Below are 18,897 nucleotides of genomic sequence, written 5' to 3'. Positions count from 1 at the left end.
GCAGTTGAGGATCAGAGTCAGTGGACTCTCCACTCCATCACACCCCGTCCCCCCATCTCCCAGTGCCCTGCCCAGGGCTGGCATAGCCCCCTGACATCCAGCCCTGTGTGTTTCTCCAGACCCACCTTTGTGACATCCCCCTTGCATGCTTCAGACTCCATGGTTTCAACAATGGTTCGCTCCACTGAGAGTGAACAGTTTTCAGCTCCCTGAATGTACTCTCTTTCTTCTCTTTGCATATTCTGTTCCCTTTGCTGAGAACACCCTTCCTTATACTCTTGCTTGGCTACTTCTAGGTCTCAGTCAAGGTGTCCCTTCCTTTGAGAAGACCTCCCAGATGCCAAATCCTGACCAGATGCTCCCTTGTCCAGGCTCCTATAGCTCCCTGTATTTCTCCTGTCAACACACATCTCTACCATACTTGACTGTAATTACCTATTTATTTGCCTACAGCCCCCAGAGCAATGCTATCCAGTAGCCATTTGTATGATGATGGAAATGCTCTATACGTGTGCAGTCTAAGGTGGGAGCCACATATGGCTACTGAACACCTGCAATGTGGCTGGTGCTACATTGCAGGAACTGAATTATTAATTTTATTAATTTCAACTCATTTATATGTAAACAGCCATGCATGGTTAATGGCAATTGTACTGGACAGGGCAGCCAGCCCAGAGTCTGTGAGCTCTGAGTGGGCAGGAAGTGGGTCTGACTTGTCCATTCCTATGTCTTCAGTGGTCTAGAATGTTGTGTAAGAATGAAGAAACTCCAGAACTGGGAGAAAGGTCAGTTCATCCAGACAGTCCCCAAATATCCCCCCACTCAGGCGTCTTTTCAGTAGATAATGAGCTGAGACGTTCTGTTGGTAAAGTTCAGTTCAGTTCAGTCACTCAGTCATGTCCAGTTCTTTGAGACCCCATGGACTGCAGCACACCAGGCTTCCCTGTCCATCACCAACTCCTAGAACTTACTCAAAATCATGTCCATCAAGTCAGTGATGCCATCCAGCCATCTCATCCTCTGTCACCCCCTTCTCCTCCCGCCTTCAATCTTTCCCAGCATCAGGGTCTTTTCCAATAAGTCAGTTTTTCACATCAGGTGGCCAGAGTATTGGAGTTTCAGCTTCAGCATCAGTCCTTCCAATGAATATTCAGGACTGATTTCCTTTAGGATGGACTGGTTGGATCTCCTTGCAGTCCAAGGGACTCTCAAGAGTCTTCTCCAAAACCACAGTTCAAAATCATCAGTTCTTCGGTGCTCAGCTTTCTTTATAGTCCAACTCTCATATCCATACATGACTACTGGAAAAACCAGAGCTTTGACTAGACAGACCTTTGTTGGCAAAGTAATGTCTCTGCTTTTTAATATGCTGTCTAGGTTGGTCATAGCTTTTCTTTCAAGGAGCAAGCATCTTTTAATTTCATGGCTGCAGTCACCATCTGCAGGGATTTTGGAGCCCCCCAAAATAAAGTCTGTCACTGTTTCCATTGTTTCCCCATCTATTTGCCGTGAAGTGATGGGACCGGATGCCATGATCTTAGTTTTCTGCATGTTGAGTTTTAAGCCAACTTTTTCGCTCTTCTCTTTCACTTTCATCAAGAGACTCTTTAGTTCTTCTTCACTTTCTGCCATAAGGGTGGTGTTTGTAAAGTAGTCAACAGTTTACAAAGAATGTCTGTAAACCCTCATTTTAATTGCCATTGCAGGAGGCTGGCAAAGCGGGACTCATTATCCTATTTTATAGCAGAGGATCACTGAGGCTCAGGATGGGAAAGTGAGTCTCATGACTGAGTGCAGAGTTGGGCTGCTCATCGGTGGGTAGATCTCTAAGGCCCGACTTAGCATCCTGGTGAGATCCAGCCGAGAGGGAAGGAAGGGGCTTTTTCCCTTCCCTGTGGAGAAGCCGCAGAAACTAAGTGGAAACAGATGGGATGATGGGAGGTGGGAGGTGGGCGGTTGGTAGAAGGATGTGGGCCGGGTGTCTGGTGATTTCCTCAGGACCCTGGGCACTGGAATCCCCCATTTTAGGCAAAGGAAGAGACTGAGATCCTTGGGAGAACCCAGAGGTGGGGCGGGGTGGGCCGGCCCGGTGGCCTCTGCCCTCGTGCCTGTTCCTGGCCCAGCCACAGAATCATCAGGCTTTCCGCGGTCCCCCGGAGCCCCCTCCCCGCCCTGGAATTCACAGCAAGTGACAGCCAGTCTGGGAAGTGACAGGTGGGGAACTGACAAAGGAGGGCCCTGTGCTCTGCCAGGGGGCGGGATGGGGCCTCAGCTGAGTTTGTGGGGCTGCCTGAGCCTCCATCTCGGGGAATTCCCCTCCTGCCTAAAAGTCAGCCCTGCCCAGCTCTCCTTCCTGCAGAAGCACAGTGAGCCGAGGCGCCTTCTCAGGCGGCAGCCCCTGCTGCATAGACCCCGTCATCTTCTCCTGCCCTTCCCCAGGTGAGTGACCTGCTCAGGGTGGTAAGCCAGGATGGACCAAGGTTCACTGCACAAGCCTGTGGGGCCACCAGACCCTCTGGCTCTGGGCCACAAGCCACCTGGCGCCCCGTTTTTCTGCAGGCTATTGTCTGTGGCTGCCCTGACCCAGCTCCCTCGCTCACTCCCTGGGGCCTGGGCTCTGCACCTCTACCTCCTGGCCGGCCCTCATTCTCTTCTTGCCTCTCTCCCTCCATTGCTTCTTTCCTCTTCCTGCCCTCCTCTCCTTGCCTTCTCAGCCAGTCATTTTCTCTCTAGTCGCCAGCAGTTTTTCCAAAGGGAAGGAAAAGAAAGATCTACTTTTGTCTTATCCTTTTCCCAAGAGAAGGGAGCAGGTTCATAAGTATGAAGGCAGTGTGTGTGTGTGTGTGTGTGTGTGTGCATGTGCATGAGCAGGGATGAGAGATGTGTCTGTGTTCATGGGCTTGTGTCAGATCTCCCAAGATGCTTATGTGGAAGACCGTGTGAGGCAGCGCGTGTGAGCATGTTTACGTATTTGTGTGAGTGTGTCTGTGAGTGTCTGGGTCATTATATGATTGTGTGTCAGTATGTTTTTGAGGGTATGTGGGCGTGTGTGAGGCACTTCAGTGATCTAAAGCTAGACAGGAAGAGACCAGGCGGGAGTCTGCCCTGCCTCCCTTGGGAACACGGTGGAAGGCTGGTGCCCTCCTTAACAGGGGGCAAAAGGGCCTGCAGAGGGCTCCCCCACCTGCTCTCGTCCAGGGCCAGCTCCCTCACCTGCTCTCCTCCAGGGCCAGCTGGCCCTTTCTAAGGTTGAGAACCCAAGGCACTAGGAGGGGTGACGGCTGGCAGACAGTGGTGATGCAGCCTCCTCTTTGATCACAAACAGTCCAGATTTTCCAGAGCGGGTCAGAGGCCCAGCCCAGGGAAGTCCCTGGCCAGGAGGGGCAAGGAGTGGAGGCCAAGTCACTGTCACAGTGGCTTCTGGGCTGGAGAAGAATGAAGGGAGAAGTGGGAGTGGCCCAGAAGAGGGTGCATAGCAGAGGCCTTGGGGTGAGGCTGAAGGAGGATTGTTCTCAGGGCCCTGTCAGGGCTTCCCAGGATTAGGAAATGCTCTGGTTCCCTCGGGTCTGCTTCCTTCAGGGGCTGGGAGGAGCCTGGCTGACCTTTGCCAACTTCCAGGAGGACGACAAGGGGCAAGCTTGGCTCCAAACCCAGATCCACTTGACATTCTGAGTTGCAGATACGGGAGGCCAGAGGGAGAGGGCCTGGAGGAAGGGAGGCCTGGGGCTCCTAGGAACCGTGGGAGGGGCCTGGCTTGGCCACGTCTGCTACAGGCCGCGGCTGGGAATTCCCCCCAGTGTCACTTTGCCCTTGCCTCTCCTCCAGCAGTGCCCAGAAAACATAGAGTAAGAGGCAGGCCCAGGGATGCAGTGGAAACAGTTGGAACAAAAAAGAGAAAAGAAAAATAGGAAAGACACTGGAGGAACAGTCAGGAGAAAAGCCTTCTAAGGCGTGATGTTTCCGAGAAACTTTTGTGCGGTCTATGGCAAGTTCTTCCACAGCTCTGGGCTCTGAGGTCCTCCCTGGAAGGAGAGGGACGATCCCTGCCCGCTCTGTGGACTGGGTCATGATTATCATCGTCGCCTCTCACTGATGTCATGCGCAGTGGTGTTCCATGCTTTCTACTCCTGCACTGTTCTAACCTTCCAGTTATTGATGAGGACCCTGGGGGAGAGTCCTCAAGAGGTGTAAACGCCAGGTCTGTCTGAGCCCAGCACCCACCTTCTCACCCTTGCGTGACATGCTTCTTGAAAGTGGGGCAAACTGTGACTATGAAATAGTTTAACTCATCTTAAAGTGCTGAATGTATGTGAAAAGTTATGGCTTTCTTAGCACCGTTGTATCCATCCTCTCATGTGGTTGTTTGGGAAATAAATAGAATTAAAAACACCTTTTCAGGCTGAGGGTGGGAAGCAGGGGCCATAGCCTCTGCTCACTGATTTAGTCTTTACTCCCAAATATGATCACCTCCTATGACTACAGCTGACACCAAGTGCTTGACGTGCATTTCTCACTTATCGCTGAAATCTCCCTCTCATATGCACACACCCAACACCAAAAAGCACCTAGAGTCTATCACAGGGTTTTCCATTCCTGAGATTGTCCCCAGGCTATGGAGACGTGGACTGGATCTAAGGAGGTACCCAGACCCAGGACTGATCTTTCCTTAGTTCATTGGTTGCTCATCACTGCTATCCAAGACTCTGACTCACTAATTAACCTACAGGAGTGAGGCAGGTGCTGTTTGCTTTAGAAGCTCTGTTCCCATCACTGAGGTGTGGAAATAGCGTTGCTCTGGCAGCAGGCGACTTAAGTACTATTCCAAACTTGCTGTCAGACTTCTGACAAGTCCCTGGCCCATGCTGGCCCTCAAGCAGTGGTTTCATCCCTATAGAAAAGGGCCCTTTCTCAGGACCCTTTAAGGACTGGAATGTTGAGTTTTGTGCCCTGAAAGCTGACAAGACTCTACAGCTTAATGCTCAAGAGTGTTAAGAGTTTCAGAGCCAGGATCTTCATGTTCCCGTGACTTGCGGCAGTGGAAGCCACCTAACACCTCAGAACCCCAGTTTCATCTGTGAAGTGGGGGTTATAATGGTTCTGACCTCAGAGGCTGGTTGGGAGATACATTATGTGAAAGTGCAGACCTAGCACACAGCAAATATTCCATTGATGTTACTGCCTCATGTCTTTAATACGCAGCCTTCACCCCTCTTTAGGCACTTGATTTAGAGCTTAACCACTCACAGGTTGATAGTTTTTGATGTATTTTATTTCTCTCAAATGTGGATTTAGGTGTGACTTTGGAGCAGCCTTGGTGGAGGTGATAGAAAGGGGCTGGTGGTAGAAAGGAGACTGGGTCACTGCATGCCTTGAAACAAAACAAAATGAAACTACACACAGGCCTTTTGATTCTCCTCCCAGGTGGGACTTGGCATAGGTGCCTGTCCTCACTCTGGAAGAGCAAGAGGTTCCCAGTGGTCTGAGTCACTCGGTTCTCAGTGTCAGACTCAGCTTCCCAGTTTGGCAAGTTCCTTTCAGGTCTGGAGGGAGCAGAGGGTGCAAATCTAGGGGGCCTGTCTCCCACCCCACTGAGCCCCCAGAGTTGAGGGTCCCATAGAGTTTGTGAATAGTGGGATGGAACCTAGGGAGGCTGTATTCCTGGGTTTAACACTAAAGTTCTACTCAATGCCTGTGATTCACATCTATAAACCACTATCTTTTCTTGAATGCCTACTGTGTGCCAAGCTCTTGGCTTGACTTACATGATCTCATTTATCATGATCACCTAAGAGGTAGGTAATCATATCTCCACTTTTTAGAGAGGAACAGAGGCTTAGAGAGGCCACCCAGGAAATCAGTGTTTGAGTGGTTAGAAGCCCATTAGTTAGGTCCATAGCCTGTGATCATCATGAGTGTTGAGTTTCTGTAAGAAAAATTAGGGCACATAATGCAGTGGAAAGAGTATATATGACTTGGAGCCAAGGTCCTGGGTTCCAACCCTGGTTACATCACTCAATGTGTGTGGCCTTAAGTAAATCTTTACTACATCAGTCCCCAAGCTCTTTGCCACGAAGAACGGCATTCGTGGAAAACAGTTTTTTCATGGCCTGGGGTGGAAGGGATGGTTTTGGGAGGATTCAAGAGTGTTACATTTATTTCTATTATTATTACATCAGCTCCACCTCAGATCATTAGGCAATAGATTCTGAAGGTTTGGGACCCCTGCTTTTATTATTACATTGAAGACTCAGTTTACTGATCTGCCAAATAGGGGATTGCGATCAATAATCCTATGGCCTTTAACACGGTGGAATGTTTGAAAGTCAAACAGACTGTAAAGGATGAAAGGGGTGAGTGTAGTCATCACTTCGAAGAGATGACTCTTCTCACACATTGTAAATGTTAAGAAAAATTATCCAAAAGTAGGGGATTGGGCAAAAAGATGACTGTGTAACCTTTTTATGCCATTCTAGAGCACTGGCTAACAAGCCCACCTCTAAGAGTCATCCTGTACTTTGTGGAATGAAACAATTCACCTAATTCTCTAAGGTCAGACATTTAGAAAAACAGCTGAAGTAGTTTGGAAACAAGACGTAAATAACTGGAGACTCTTCATTTTTTAAAATAAATTTCAGTGTTCATGAGAAGACTTGGGTTGGGCATTTTAGGAAAAGGCAAATTGGGAATTACAGACAAGAGCAGAACAAAAACTAGACTGGGGGATCCTAATGGGTGAGGGGATGCCTGAGAGCTGCAGCATGAATCAGTCCAAGATTGTAATCTCCCGGTACCCTTCCGAATTGGTTTCACTCAAGGGTGCTTTGTTTGGTGTTCACATCCCTCTCTCCCTCCCTCTCTTCAATTTATTTTTGCAATTAAGATGAACTAGAATTAATATTGTTTTGAGAATTTGATAACCCCTTTGAAGTAACTAAAAGCATCATAGGATGTCACAAAGCCTGAGAGTACTTGGGTAGGGGTGTGTATGTGTGTTTTCACGTACAGTCACAGTTAATTTACAGGGCTTTCCTGTAAAATGAGGGCCTATATGGAATAGGTCCTCAGATCCTTTCCAAGGATGAGGGCCTGTCAATCACTAAATTTTCCATAGTTCCAGTGAAATGAATCTTTTAGAATAAGTTTTTCATAAAGCTATATTACCTCAATTTAAAGAGCTGTTCTTTATTCCTATTATAAAGCTGTTCTTTATCCAAGCTATTCTTTATTACAAGGCCTTTCCACTTTTTTTTTAAATTTAATTTTACTTAAAAAAATTTTTTTTTGGCCAGTCAGTATGTGAGATCTCAATTCCCCTACCAGGGATGGAACCTGTGCCCCCTGCAATGGAAGCTCTGAGTCTTAACCATTGGACTGCCAGGGAAGTCCAGGCCCTTCCACTTTTTGAAATTAAAATTTACCCTCTTTTAAGTAAAATGATGGGCTTAAAAAAACAAGTGTTCCCAACCTTTACCATGTTACTGCTCCTGCCAGGTCTGGGGACTCTCACAACTTGTTTGCATGATCTGACCCAGGTATAGGTAGATGGTAGGAGGTGGGCTCCGGATTTGCCCACTTGGGTTTGAATTTTGGTTCAGCCACTTACTGAGGTCTTCTAATCTTCCCGTCCCTTGTATCTTAATTTATGGTTAAAAATAAAAGTGGGGGCTGGGGATAGAAAACCATCTCACTAGCGTGGCTGAGCAAATTAAATAAAGCTTACCAAGTCTGGAGCAGTAAGGGCGCAAAAAACGTCAACTGTGACAATAAGATTCTTTAAAGGTACTTTCAGCTCAGAATTTCCATAAGCTCTGTAAGTCTTGGGATCGCCCTGGACCGAACTCTAGGACCCGGAGCTCTAGCTTTGGCTCAGCTACAAATGCTTACTACCTTTTGGCAAATCCCCTCCCCGCGCTCTGGGCCGCGTGCCCCTCGGCCCAAGGAAGGGGTGGGTGGTCTCTGCGGCTCGTCTCTGCTCTGAAATTCCGGCTTTCGGGGTAGCCCCTTTCTGGCGCCCGGAGTTTCCGCAGCTGGGAGTGCCGCGAGGGGTGGCCCGGAGGCTACCTAGGGGCCGGCCTGCGGGACGGGACTCTTGCGGCCAATCTGCAGACTCTCTCCGGCCCCCTGACCTCCAGCGGCTGCTGTTTACTTAGCTGCGTCCCACCCCGGCGGCTGCTGGCCAGCCCAGACGGCGCCGCGTGATTGGGCAAGCGGCCTGTCAATCGCTGGGGACTTTCCCAGGGGTGGGGCGGCCCGGCCCCCAGCACTTCCTAGTCCCTGGCCAGGTCCCCCTGCCAGGAGCTGGGATCCTGCTGAGTGCTGTGAGGCCAGAGCCTGGCGCGGGCCTCTACACTGTCCCTGGACTCGGGACTGGACGCGGAGAACAGGGCGCTGTCCCTCAGGGCCCCCACCCTCAGGTAAGCCGGTTGGGCGGAGCGGGAATGGAACGGAAGGGAGCCCGAGACTGGGCCGTTCCGAGTCTCGGCAGTGACCGGGCGTGGCGCGGGGAGGTCAGGCCCGGCCTGGTGGCCTGGCTTCTTGGCTCAAGGGCTAGCCTCGAGGCACGCAGCGCCTCCGAGGGTGGCGAGGTCCGGCTGAGTGGGGAATCCCTGACCCGCGCGGAGGGTGGTGGGCGCGCGTGCGCACTGAGTGGGCGAGCGAGTCTGGGACGAGCGTGCAGTCGATGTGCAAGGCGTGCAGACCGGTGGGGTGGGTGGGTGTGTGTGTGTGTGTGTGTGTGTGTGTGCGGGCGTGGATCTGTTTACAGTATGGGAGACCAGTTTTGGAGGCAGTGTGCACACGTAATGAAGAGGAAAATAGCTTATTGGGCGCTTTCCAAGTGCTGATCTTAACTCGTTACATGTTTTAAACTCATTTGTCATTGTCACCCTCAAAATGAATTTGATTATTATTATCTGTATTTTACAGTTTAGGAAACTGAGGCATTTGGAGATTGGGGTCATACAGTTAGAGAGTTGCACAATTAGGATTTGAACTCGGCGCGTTTGATTCCAGATTTCGTTGTGAACTTACTCTTTCTGTTGAAAATATTTTGCCCTCTGTTGGAGGCAACATTTGGGTGCATTTGCAGGGCAGCTGTAGTGAGTTTGGGGGAGGGATTTTTGGGTGTGGAGTTTCTACGTGTGTGAGTTTTCCACTGTAGAATATTTATCTGCAGGAGAGTGCGAGTTTGTGTGTACATGAAAGTGATTGTATTATACATTCATTAATTGTATGGGAATTTTGTGGGTGGGAATTTTGTGCGACTGGGTGAGACCGTTTTGGTTGGGGGGGGGACTTTTGTGGGTGATGCAGAAGAATCAGCAATGTTTATCCCCACCCCTTTGCAGAATGACAGTACAGAGAAATCTGTGGATTCCTAATGCATCACTTTTATTTCACAGTATTGTCAAAATGTAATTTAATCAGCTCTTACTCATTTTCCAAACAATGTGGTATGGTAGAGGGGAATTCAGCACCTGATGAGAGATCCGGAAAGAGAACTGTCTCTCTCTCTTTTTTTCATTCCTGACAATGGATACTGCATTAGGAGGCTGGAATATTTATTAGCACAGGCTTATAGCAAGCCTATGATGTATTAATATCCTTGTTTTACAGCAGAGAGAACTGAGGTAGTGAAAAACCAATAATGGTAATAGTTACAGCTTACGTTTATCAGCACTTATCACTTGCCAGGCACAGTGCTTTACGTTTAGTATCTCTTTTAAACTTTCAACAACCCTAGGAGAGAGTCACTATTAGTAGCCTCAATTTTCAGATGAGGAAACGGAGTACCAAAAAGGTTAAGACATGCCCAAGACTAGTAAGCCTTGAATCCTGAGCACTATTTCCTTTCCACTATCCTGGCTGTGTCCTGGAAAAATAATGTGATCAGGGTCTGGCACTTCACAGAAGCACCTGATCATGTCCCTCTGGAGACAGCAGCCCTGAGTGTCCTGTGTTCTACATACGTAGGTGAATCTGTTTTCCCCCACCTGTGGGCATCCGTGGGTATGGCATGGCACTCCTGCTGAGGGTTGCTGCCTGCCCCTATTCCCACACCAGGGCCTTTGGGGCCCCAGGAAGCCGTGGCGTCTGACTCATACCCTTACCCCCCCAGTCCTGCCTGTGACTTGGGCCCGGATGTCCTGGGTTGGGTTGGCCGACCTGATTTGAACACCTCAGAATTGAAAGAGGTTGGCTATTGGCCTCCCTCTCTGGGTACCCCTGGGTACTGTTTTACTCTCACACGCACTGTGATTTAACCACAGCAGCCTGCTTTTTCCTCCGTGTTCAATATGGCAAGTTTATTCTTGCTTGAGGCCCTTGTGGATATTGCTTCTGCCTGGAACACCTTTCCCCAGCTCTTTCCACGCTGGTTCATCCTTATCTGTCAGGTCTCAGATCAAATGTCACCTCCTCAGAGGGGCCTTCCCTGACCTTTCTATGCAAAGTAACTCATTTTTTCACTTTCTGTCATATTACTATTATATGTATTTTTAATACATTCATCATGCCTTGAAATGACCGTGCTTATTTGCAAATGAGAAAGTGTGTGTAGAGACACTGTATATGTCTGGGAAACAGTAATTTTTAGTGTTTGCTTGTTTGTTGTCTTTCTCTTTTCCTGGAGTGAAAGGGTGAGAGCCAGGACCTCTTTAGTCTTCACATGTGCATTCCTGTTACTAGGTAAGAGTGTCTGGGATAAGACTGCTGGGTTTGTTCAAACGATGAGCAGAGTAGAAGAAACCAGAATGATGGTGCATTTCGCAGATAAGGAAACTTGAGACCTAGAGATGGGAAGGCCCTTGTCCCAGAGAATTAGTGGCAGAGTTGGGGTGAGAGCCAGAAGTTGCTTCCCATGACATGATTTTCCCTCCTGATAGTCAGCAAACAGGTCCTGACAGTCCTTTGGTGTGGTGCTGTGTGGAGTGGCATGGTGCTCATGGTTCTCTGTCCTCCAGGAGCATGTGGTAGACTGGGCAGAAATGTGCCCTGAGTGCTAGCTGGAAGGCATAGTGTGCCAGCAGTTGCCTGGCACTGAGTCTCAGTGGGGTGTGATGCACTTTTGGGGGTGCCAGGTGGTCAGGGGGCTTCTGCAGAGAAGTGACTTCAAGGCCAGGCCCAGCCAAGATGAGGAGGTACAGAGCTAGGCCTGAGCTCCTTCTGGAACTTAGGAAACTGGGCAGAGGATTTGGGGTAAGGCTCTCCTGGGTTGGGGGAGCTGACCAGCTGGGCTAGGAAAAACCCTAAAGTCTTGACTGCCAGGCAGCGAAGTGTCAGTTTTTCCCTGCTCCGTCGGCAGCACTGGGAAGTGATCAGAGCAGCTGGTTGGTAAACCTGAGCATGCATCAGAATCCCCTGGGTGGCTTGTTAGACTGCAGGGCTGCGTCCCCAGAGCGGCTCAGCCAGCTGGTGGCAGCGGTGCTGGGGCCGCCAGACCAGCTGCTCTTTGAGAACCCGTGGTGTGGCGTGCCTGATTTAGAGTTAGCACACCTGGACGGGGGCTGCGCCTGCTTCCTCATCTGTAAGATTCTGTGACGTAAGCGCTGCCTCCAGAGGGGCGCCATGAAGGAGACAGTGCCTGTCAAGCACTCAGCGCAGGGCTGGCGTGGGGCTGCTGTGGTGTAAGTGACCCGTCGCTGCCAGCTGCTGAACACCATTCAGTCTTATTAACGATGCCGATCTTGAGGATGTTGAAGGGATTTCAGGAGGAGATGATGAGGAAGGTCAGATGTTCCAGGCTTCGGCATAACTTGCCCTTCTTCCTCTGCCACCTCTGGACCATTCTGTGTCCTCTGTGAATGGATCGTCCACTGTGGTATCTCAGACGCCCTTCCATCCCTGTTTGGAACAGTGGAAGTGTATACGTGGGAGGGCCACAGAGGACATCTGGCCCAAATTTCCTCAGCAGCACCCAGCACCCCACAGGTGATAGGGGCTCGCTGTGGTGGGCCCACCTCCTCTCTTGCCCTCTTGTTTACCCCTCTGCTCATGGCTCACTTGACCCCTTGGAGGGAGGGAGAGGGAGGAGTAGGAGGTATGGTAAAAAGAGTGGACAGCTGGCCAACAGAGGATCTGGGTTTCCTCGCCTCTCTGTCTCCACCGTCCCCTGCAGCCGTGGGCGAGTCTCCCTCCCTTGGCTGGCTTTGGTGTCCCAGCTGGAGAACGAGGGTATTGCACTGACAGGTGTCTCAGGGCCGTAGCCCAGTGACTGGGCTGCCTTCTCTGCCCGGAGGTCTCTGAGTCTGCTTCTGGGCCAGGCCTTTCTGTGCTCCACCTCCTGGCTTCTTGCTGTTGTCCCCCTGCCTGCCCCTCCTTTATCCTGCTCCTCTTTGGAGAGTGTCAGCAGCTCCGTGAAGTTGCCAGAAGGAAGGCAGAGCCACCACGGCCTGGCTGCTGGCAAGAAGTTTTTATCTGTGCCCCCCCTGTGACCAGCCCAGGACAGTCAGTCACTCCTCTGATAGGAACGGATGACTGGGCTGAGGAGCGGTGGCTCTTTGTCCAAGGGCTGTCCCCAGGCAGGGCTGAACTCTTGTCTCCCCAGGGACCTCACCCTGTTCCTTGTGTCCTTGAGCACCTGCTGGTGGACAGGCCGGTGGCCCAGGCAGGGGTGTGTGTGGGGGCGATGGGGGTAGTGGGGGAGGGCTGGGGATGCTATGGGAGTCATGTCACCAAGGCGTCCTACTCAGCGGTCAGAGCTGGTATTTTTAGGGCGGGCGTGGGGGTGTCCCATGAGTCAGGGGCGCTTGGTTAGGTCTCCACCCACAGTGGAGGAGGCTTACACCACTCTCGGCTGGCCAGCAGACCATGATCTTGGTCAGCTTCATCTCTGTGGTCTGAGGAACCCTGGTCTTGCCACAGCCCCACTTCTGCCTCTGGGGTGTAGTCCCCCCAATCCCAGTCTCTGGGAAGAGGAACAGGGGTCTGAAGATGGCAGGATTAACTTTTAGAAAATGCAAAGGAATCTTTCAGACGCAGAGAGTAACATGCAGACACTTGGGAGAGCCACCATTCAGCTTAAGAAATAACATATTCTGTTCATTTGAAATTTCTCCCTGATCATCTCCTTCCCCACTCTTCCAGAAGTAACAAGGGTTCTAAATTTAGAGTTTATTCTCTTGTATTTCTCTATAGTTTTATGGATATTATAAATATATACATCCCTAAACAATATTTAATATTGTTTTATATGTTTTAAGATGTTACTTAAATTTTTCCAGCTGTGTTCTTCTGCAGCTTGCTTGTTTTGCTTTTTATTATGTTTGAGAGATTCATTTTTGTTTGGATCTCTAGCTCTGGCCTATTTGTTTTTCACAACTGTATAGTATTAATAGGGGCTTTGCTAGCACCTCAGTGGTGCAGAATCTGCCTGTCAGACAGGAGATGTGGATTTGATCCCTGGGTTGGGAAGATAGCCAGGAGAGGGAAATGGCGCCCCACTCCATCATTCTCGCCTGAACAGTCTCATGGACAGAGGAGCCTCGAAGACTAGAGTCCATGGGATCACAAAGAGTCGGACACGACTTAGTTTTAGTGCCTGAACAGCATAGTACTAACATTCGCTGGTATGAAATGGCCCCGGTGTCTTTATTCATTTTCTTCTTCGTTAGCTTACTTCCAGTCTTCACTGTTGAAACAGGGCATCTGTGGCTTTTACCTGGTTGGTGGTCCCTGGTAGCTGTTCTCTTCCCAGCCACTGTGGCCCCTGTTGGGTTAGCACTTCAAGGTCTACAGGGAGTTCTGCGGATCTGTCCTCGCAGCATTTCCTTGGGGAGAGGAAACCAGGAAAGTGAGGTCTGCTCAGGGTCACTTGGTGAGGGAGTGGAACCAGGATCTGAGCCCTGGTTTCCCAGAAACCCTCTTTTCACCGTATTTGGTATGAGGGGAATTCTCAAAAGTTGTCATCTTCCCCCATGGAGAAAAGTTACAGGGTTGGAGAAAGCCTTTGTTGGGCATTTTGGGCACAAGTACACAGGAGGACAGTTGAGTCTCCCTTCCCTTTAGGTCCAGGATTAGCCTAGTGCCCTTTGACCCTATAGCTGATAGGCGAGGGGCTCCTCCTGGGTCAAGAGTGCCAGCTGCTGGGTTGGGGGGTGGGTGGGTGGGGAAGCCAGGCTTCTAGGCACGGCGGTAGGTGCACCAGTGGATCCCAGGAGCTGTGAGGACGCGAAGGCTCACAGGCTGGAGTTGCCTGGGCTGCCTTCTCGGCCCTTCTTAGGGGGCTGTTGGCAGTGGTGAGTACAGGCTGGGGACTGATGATCAAGAGGGGGACATTCTGCTTGGTCCTTGGGAACTGGGCCACCTTGAGCCCAGCTCTGCACCCGTCTGGGCTTGGCTTCCTCTCCAGCAAAGCAGGTATAAGGCCCCATGTGAGGGCCCACGGGTAGTGGATGGGAAGCTTCACCTTTGTTCCCACACCAAAGTCTGGTGCTTTTCTTCCCACCTTTGTTGCCTCCGACCCAGCCTTGACCTTCCTGAAGGTAGATCCTTTCTGGAAGGTTCCAGGTTGAAACAATCTACAGTTACCAACTCTCCATTTGCCAAATTCCTTGACTAGAAAACTCGACCCTGGACTTTACCTCTTGATTTTTTTTTTTTAAACATTTTGTTCACTGCTTTTTAAGTCTTTATATGATAACTAGTCATCTACATTTTTTTCTCTATTAATTTCACTTTGGTCAAATATTTCCCAGAATGAAATTAGAGTACAGGAATTTCCTGCATATATGTAAATTATTTATCATGAAACAATATACATCACAGACTGTTAGAATAGAGAAAGACCATAGAAATATTGATTTTACTAATGAATAAGTTCTTTGGTTCAGGTGATGAAGTCCCTTCTGATTTGTGAACTAGTCCCTATAACCCGTCTGTGCATAGGAGGCAGATTCATAATAAGGAGGCTCTCATCCCTGCCCTCTGCCAACCAGCCTCATTTGGTGCCAGAACAATCGCCCTTCCTTATTGTTCTGACTTTGTCAAGCAACTTAAAAACAAAGTGAACTCTCCCTTCAGAAGAGTTACAAAATAACATGTGCTCACTGGAGAAAAAAAACTCCAAAAACTCAAGGGATGCTAAAGGTATAAAGTAGAAAATGAAAGTTGTCTTTTTTTCTCCATCTTCTCTTCTACCTGTTTTTTAAAAATCAATTTAAAAAATAGAACAGGCTAGATTTCTCTTGGAAAGAGTTAAAAAATCTAAGTTTTAAAATAAAGGTTTCCTTTGATTCCAGTCCCCTAGCCCAAGTCCTTCTCTAGAGCTGACTACTAGCCGTGGTTTGGTGTGTATCTTTCCAGACCTTTTCTTATGCATATGTAAGATTTTATAGTATGTGTATATGTTTATGCACACATACAGGGCTTCCCTTGGTGGCTGAAATGGTGAAGCTCTCTGGCTGCAATGCGGGAGACGTGATTTTGATCTCTGGGTCGGGAAGATCCCCTGGAGAAGGGAATAGCTACACCCCCACTCCATTATTCTTGCCTGGGAAATCCCATAGACAGAGGAGCCTGGTGGGCTACAGTCCATGGGTTTGCAAAGAGTCGGACACAACTGAGCAACTAACACTAACACACACACACACACACGCATACACTCGCACACATAGTTGTGTGTGTATGAATGTGTGTAACAGGATAAATAATATCTCATTATACATCAATGCTTTGCCTTTTTCCTTAACAGTATTTTATGGGCACCTTTCTGTCATTGCAAAGCAGTCTGCCCATTCTTTTCGATGTCCGTGTGCTATTCCATTGAATGAATGCACCACAGTTTATTAAACTAGCCCCCTCTTGATGAACATTCAGGACATTTTTGCTTTTGGAAGCCGTGTGTCAGTGTGCAGCTTTGTCCAGTCTCTGTAAAGTGAGACAGAGATTCTAGCTTCTTAAATAGGTGGTCACTGAATGACTTACCTCTGGCCCTTTAAATAATTGAAACTTCCTCAAGCATACTTTTTTATAAGATAACTTTCATGTCAGCCATACAAACCTGATTTTTTTTTAAATTAATTTTTATTGAAGTATAGTTGCTTTACCGAACCTGATTGTTGACGTAATTGAGAAAGGACATTCTTTACCGTGGGTGACCCAGGTATAAGAAAAGCAAGTGTCCACACAGCTACATCAGTAGAAACATAACACCTAAAAGGTGGGGGTGAAAGTTCCTCTGTTTGGTCAGGCAAGCCACATCTGGAGTGTTGTCCATTTTCAAGGTCAGATGCAGATAGGGTGGGAGTGGAGGGGACGGGATGGGGAGGGGTCCAGAAGCCTGTCCCTGTGAACAGTGCAGGGAACAAGGGCTAGTCTGCTTCTTGAGTGCTGCAGGTTCCGAATCTGCTCAGGGCTGAGATGGAGAAGAGGGGCATCTTGTTCCTTATTCTCAGGGACCCCAGAGGGCAGAGCAGGGGCAGTGCAACCAGAGCTGGGAGTAGCTTCACTGCAGTTAGTGCTGGCTGCCCGGGGGTGCTCCTGGGGGAGGAAGTTGGTCTGGGTCACTAAAGATGGTCAACCAGAGTCCCCTGGCTCCCCTGGGGACTGGATAAGCATGGGTCTGAATCTCCCCTGAGCTTCCTTTCAACCTGAGACTCTGAGCCCTGGTGACTACTGGCAGTCCAGGGCAGACCGACAGCTGACCTCATGCAAGGTGAGTGACACATAGAGGCAGCGGCTGGGAACCTGGAGCGTTTCAGGCAGTGGAACAACAGGACTGGTGTCCTCCCCCTGAGCTTCAGCCTGTGCCTCTCCGCCAGCGCAGGCCAGTGGAAAGGGCACTGGTGTGGAGTCTGATAGAATGAGGCTGGGTTCTTCGTTCTGCCACCAACCAGCTGTGTTTCCTCAGGCAAGTGACTTGACTTGTCTGAGTCTGCCTTCTCGTCTGAAAAATAGAGATGATGCCATCCAGCCAAGATGGTTGGTTTCCTTGCTGGAAAATAGGGATAAGAATGTTCATCTCTGTGTGGTAAGAGGAAAATGCGGGAATACTGTGCCTAATGACGCAGTGCAGTGCCTGGCTTATGGGAGCACAGGGCTGTCAGGGCCCATCCCAGCTTTAGTTAGATGCTCCTTGGTCCTCTTATGCAGAGTTTTCAGCCAACTAATGGCCTGGTCCTCCCCACTGTGCCTGGGCTGGTAGTGTAGAGCTTGGATCTTGGAGGCTAAGTAGGGCCAGTGGGGCTCTCTCTCTGGGTGAATCAGTGGTGTGGGGAGGAAGGACGTGGGAGATGCCAGCTGTGCTTGAGAGACATGACACTCAGGCTGACCTGGAACCTGGATGCAGACCAGGGAGGAGGGCAGGACCCAGGGAAGGGCTGCAGACATCATTTGGGGGTTTCCAACTGCTCTTGGGAAGGCGACACACCCCTGAGAGCACTGCAGGAGGGTTCATGAGGCAGGACAGCAACTTGGGCATTGGGAGGGATGGGAGCTAGGGTGTACGTGCTCAGTCATGCCCTACTCTTTGCAACCCCATGGACTGTAACCCATCAGGCTCCTCTGTCCATGGGATTTTCCAGGCAAGAATACTGAAATGGGTTGCCATTTCCTACTCCAGGGATCGAATCCCTGTCTCCTGCATCTCCTGCACTGACAGGTGGATTCTTTACCACAGAACCACCTGGGAAGGTTCTGAGCTGGGGAGAGTAGCCTTTTTAAGATCAGAAGATTTTAGAAATGGATGGCAATATATTGCAAGTTCTGGAATGTTAGAACTAGAAAAGGCCTTAAAAATTGTCTAGTCTGCCCCCTTATATTGTATTATTGCTATCATCAACAACCCCTCCTTTTAGAAAACTGAGGCCAGGTGATGGAAAATGTTTGCCATGGTGTATCTAGACTAGAGGGCTTCCCTGGTGGGTCAGTGGTAAAGAATCTGCCTGCCAATGCAGGAGATGTGGGTTTGATCCCTGGGTCGGGAAGATCCGTTGGAGGAGGAAATGACAACCCACTCCAGTATTCTTGCCTGGGAAATCCCATGGACAGAGGAGCCTGGTGGGCTATAGTCCATGGGGTCACAAAGAGTCAGACATGACTTAGTGACTACAACAACAGCCTCCGCTAGATCCCATGATTCCTGAGCCCCGCCCATTCCTCATATTACACTCTGCCTGTAGCCTCTTACTGAATTGTTTGGAAAGACTGATTACATCTTAGGCTTCTCACTAGTGAGATGCTGGGGTGGGCTCCTTGGGTACACACTGTCTAAGGTAGGTGCAGTGTCTCTGCTGACAGTCATCAGAGGACTTGGCCCGCTCTCTGATGGATGGAACTGAAGCCACAGTTTCCCTGATTGTGAAATGGGTGGAGTGGTCTGGAGGTCATTGTGAGGTGTGGAAGTGGGAAGATTTTTGTTTTAGGCTTGCGAGATGTTTCATAATGCCTCACTTCCCGTCAGCCCTTGGGGGACTTGCAGGATATTCCCATTTACTGTTGAGGAAATTGAGGCTCAGATGATTCCTGATCTTTCCTGAACGTGGCCTTGGTCCAAGGGCTTCTCATAGCTTCAGTTTCACCAGCTGTGGTGTTGTCCCAGTGTTCCTGCTTACAGTTATTTGCAATCACGAGAACTAAGTGGATGCTACAACCCATCAGCTGGGCTGTTAGGGGCTGCCTCAGGCTTTTGGTAAGAACCTACTAAGTGCCAGGTACTTCGTGAGGTATTATAATTATTATCATTTAGGAAATCTTATTACAAAATGAATACATTTCTTTATTGAATCAAATAGTCAGGAAATAAGTGAGAACTCCCTTCCAGTTGTACACATATTGCTTCACTTAGTTTCTTTAATCCGACATCCATGGTTTCTGTTATTTTTTTCTGTTTTGCGGATGAGGCTCAGAAAAGGTGAGGGGATGGTCAGTGTCACCCAGCTTGCAGGGGTGGGCCAAGCTGGG

General features: G+C 49.5%; 1 protein-coding gene across 10 annotated transcripts in view; it reads left to right on the top strand.

Annotated features, from left to right (window-relative positions):
* The first annotated feature begins 2,345 nt into the window (after nt 1-2,345).
* TNIP1 (TNFAIP3 interacting protein 1) overlaps nt 2,346-18,897 on the top strand; it is a 50,598-nt gene continuing 34,046 nt past the window's right edge. For 2 of the 10 annotated variants that reach the window (XM_069592283.1, XM_069592278.1), the window contains exon 1: nt 8,194-8,414. The gene's annotated coding sequence lies outside the window, so the exon portion shown is untranslated. Of the gene's footprint in view, nt 2,440-8,044; nt 8,415-18,897 lie in introns of those variants that run through there. The other 8 variants (XM_069592277.1, XM_069592281.1, XM_069592279.1 and 5 more) reach the window with 8 other exon arrangements.

The sequence above is a fragment of the Ovis canadensis genome, chromosome 5, assembly GCF_042477335.2.
Source record: "Ovis canadensis isolate MfBH-ARS-UI-01 breed Bighorn chromosome 5, ARS-UI_OviCan_v2, whole genome shotgun sequence".
NCBI lineage: Eukaryota > Metazoa > Chordata > Mammalia > Artiodactyla > Bovidae > Ovis > Ovis canadensis.
Note: the sequence above shows the minus strand (reverse complement) of the source record. Positions and strands in the feature narration are given on the sequence as shown.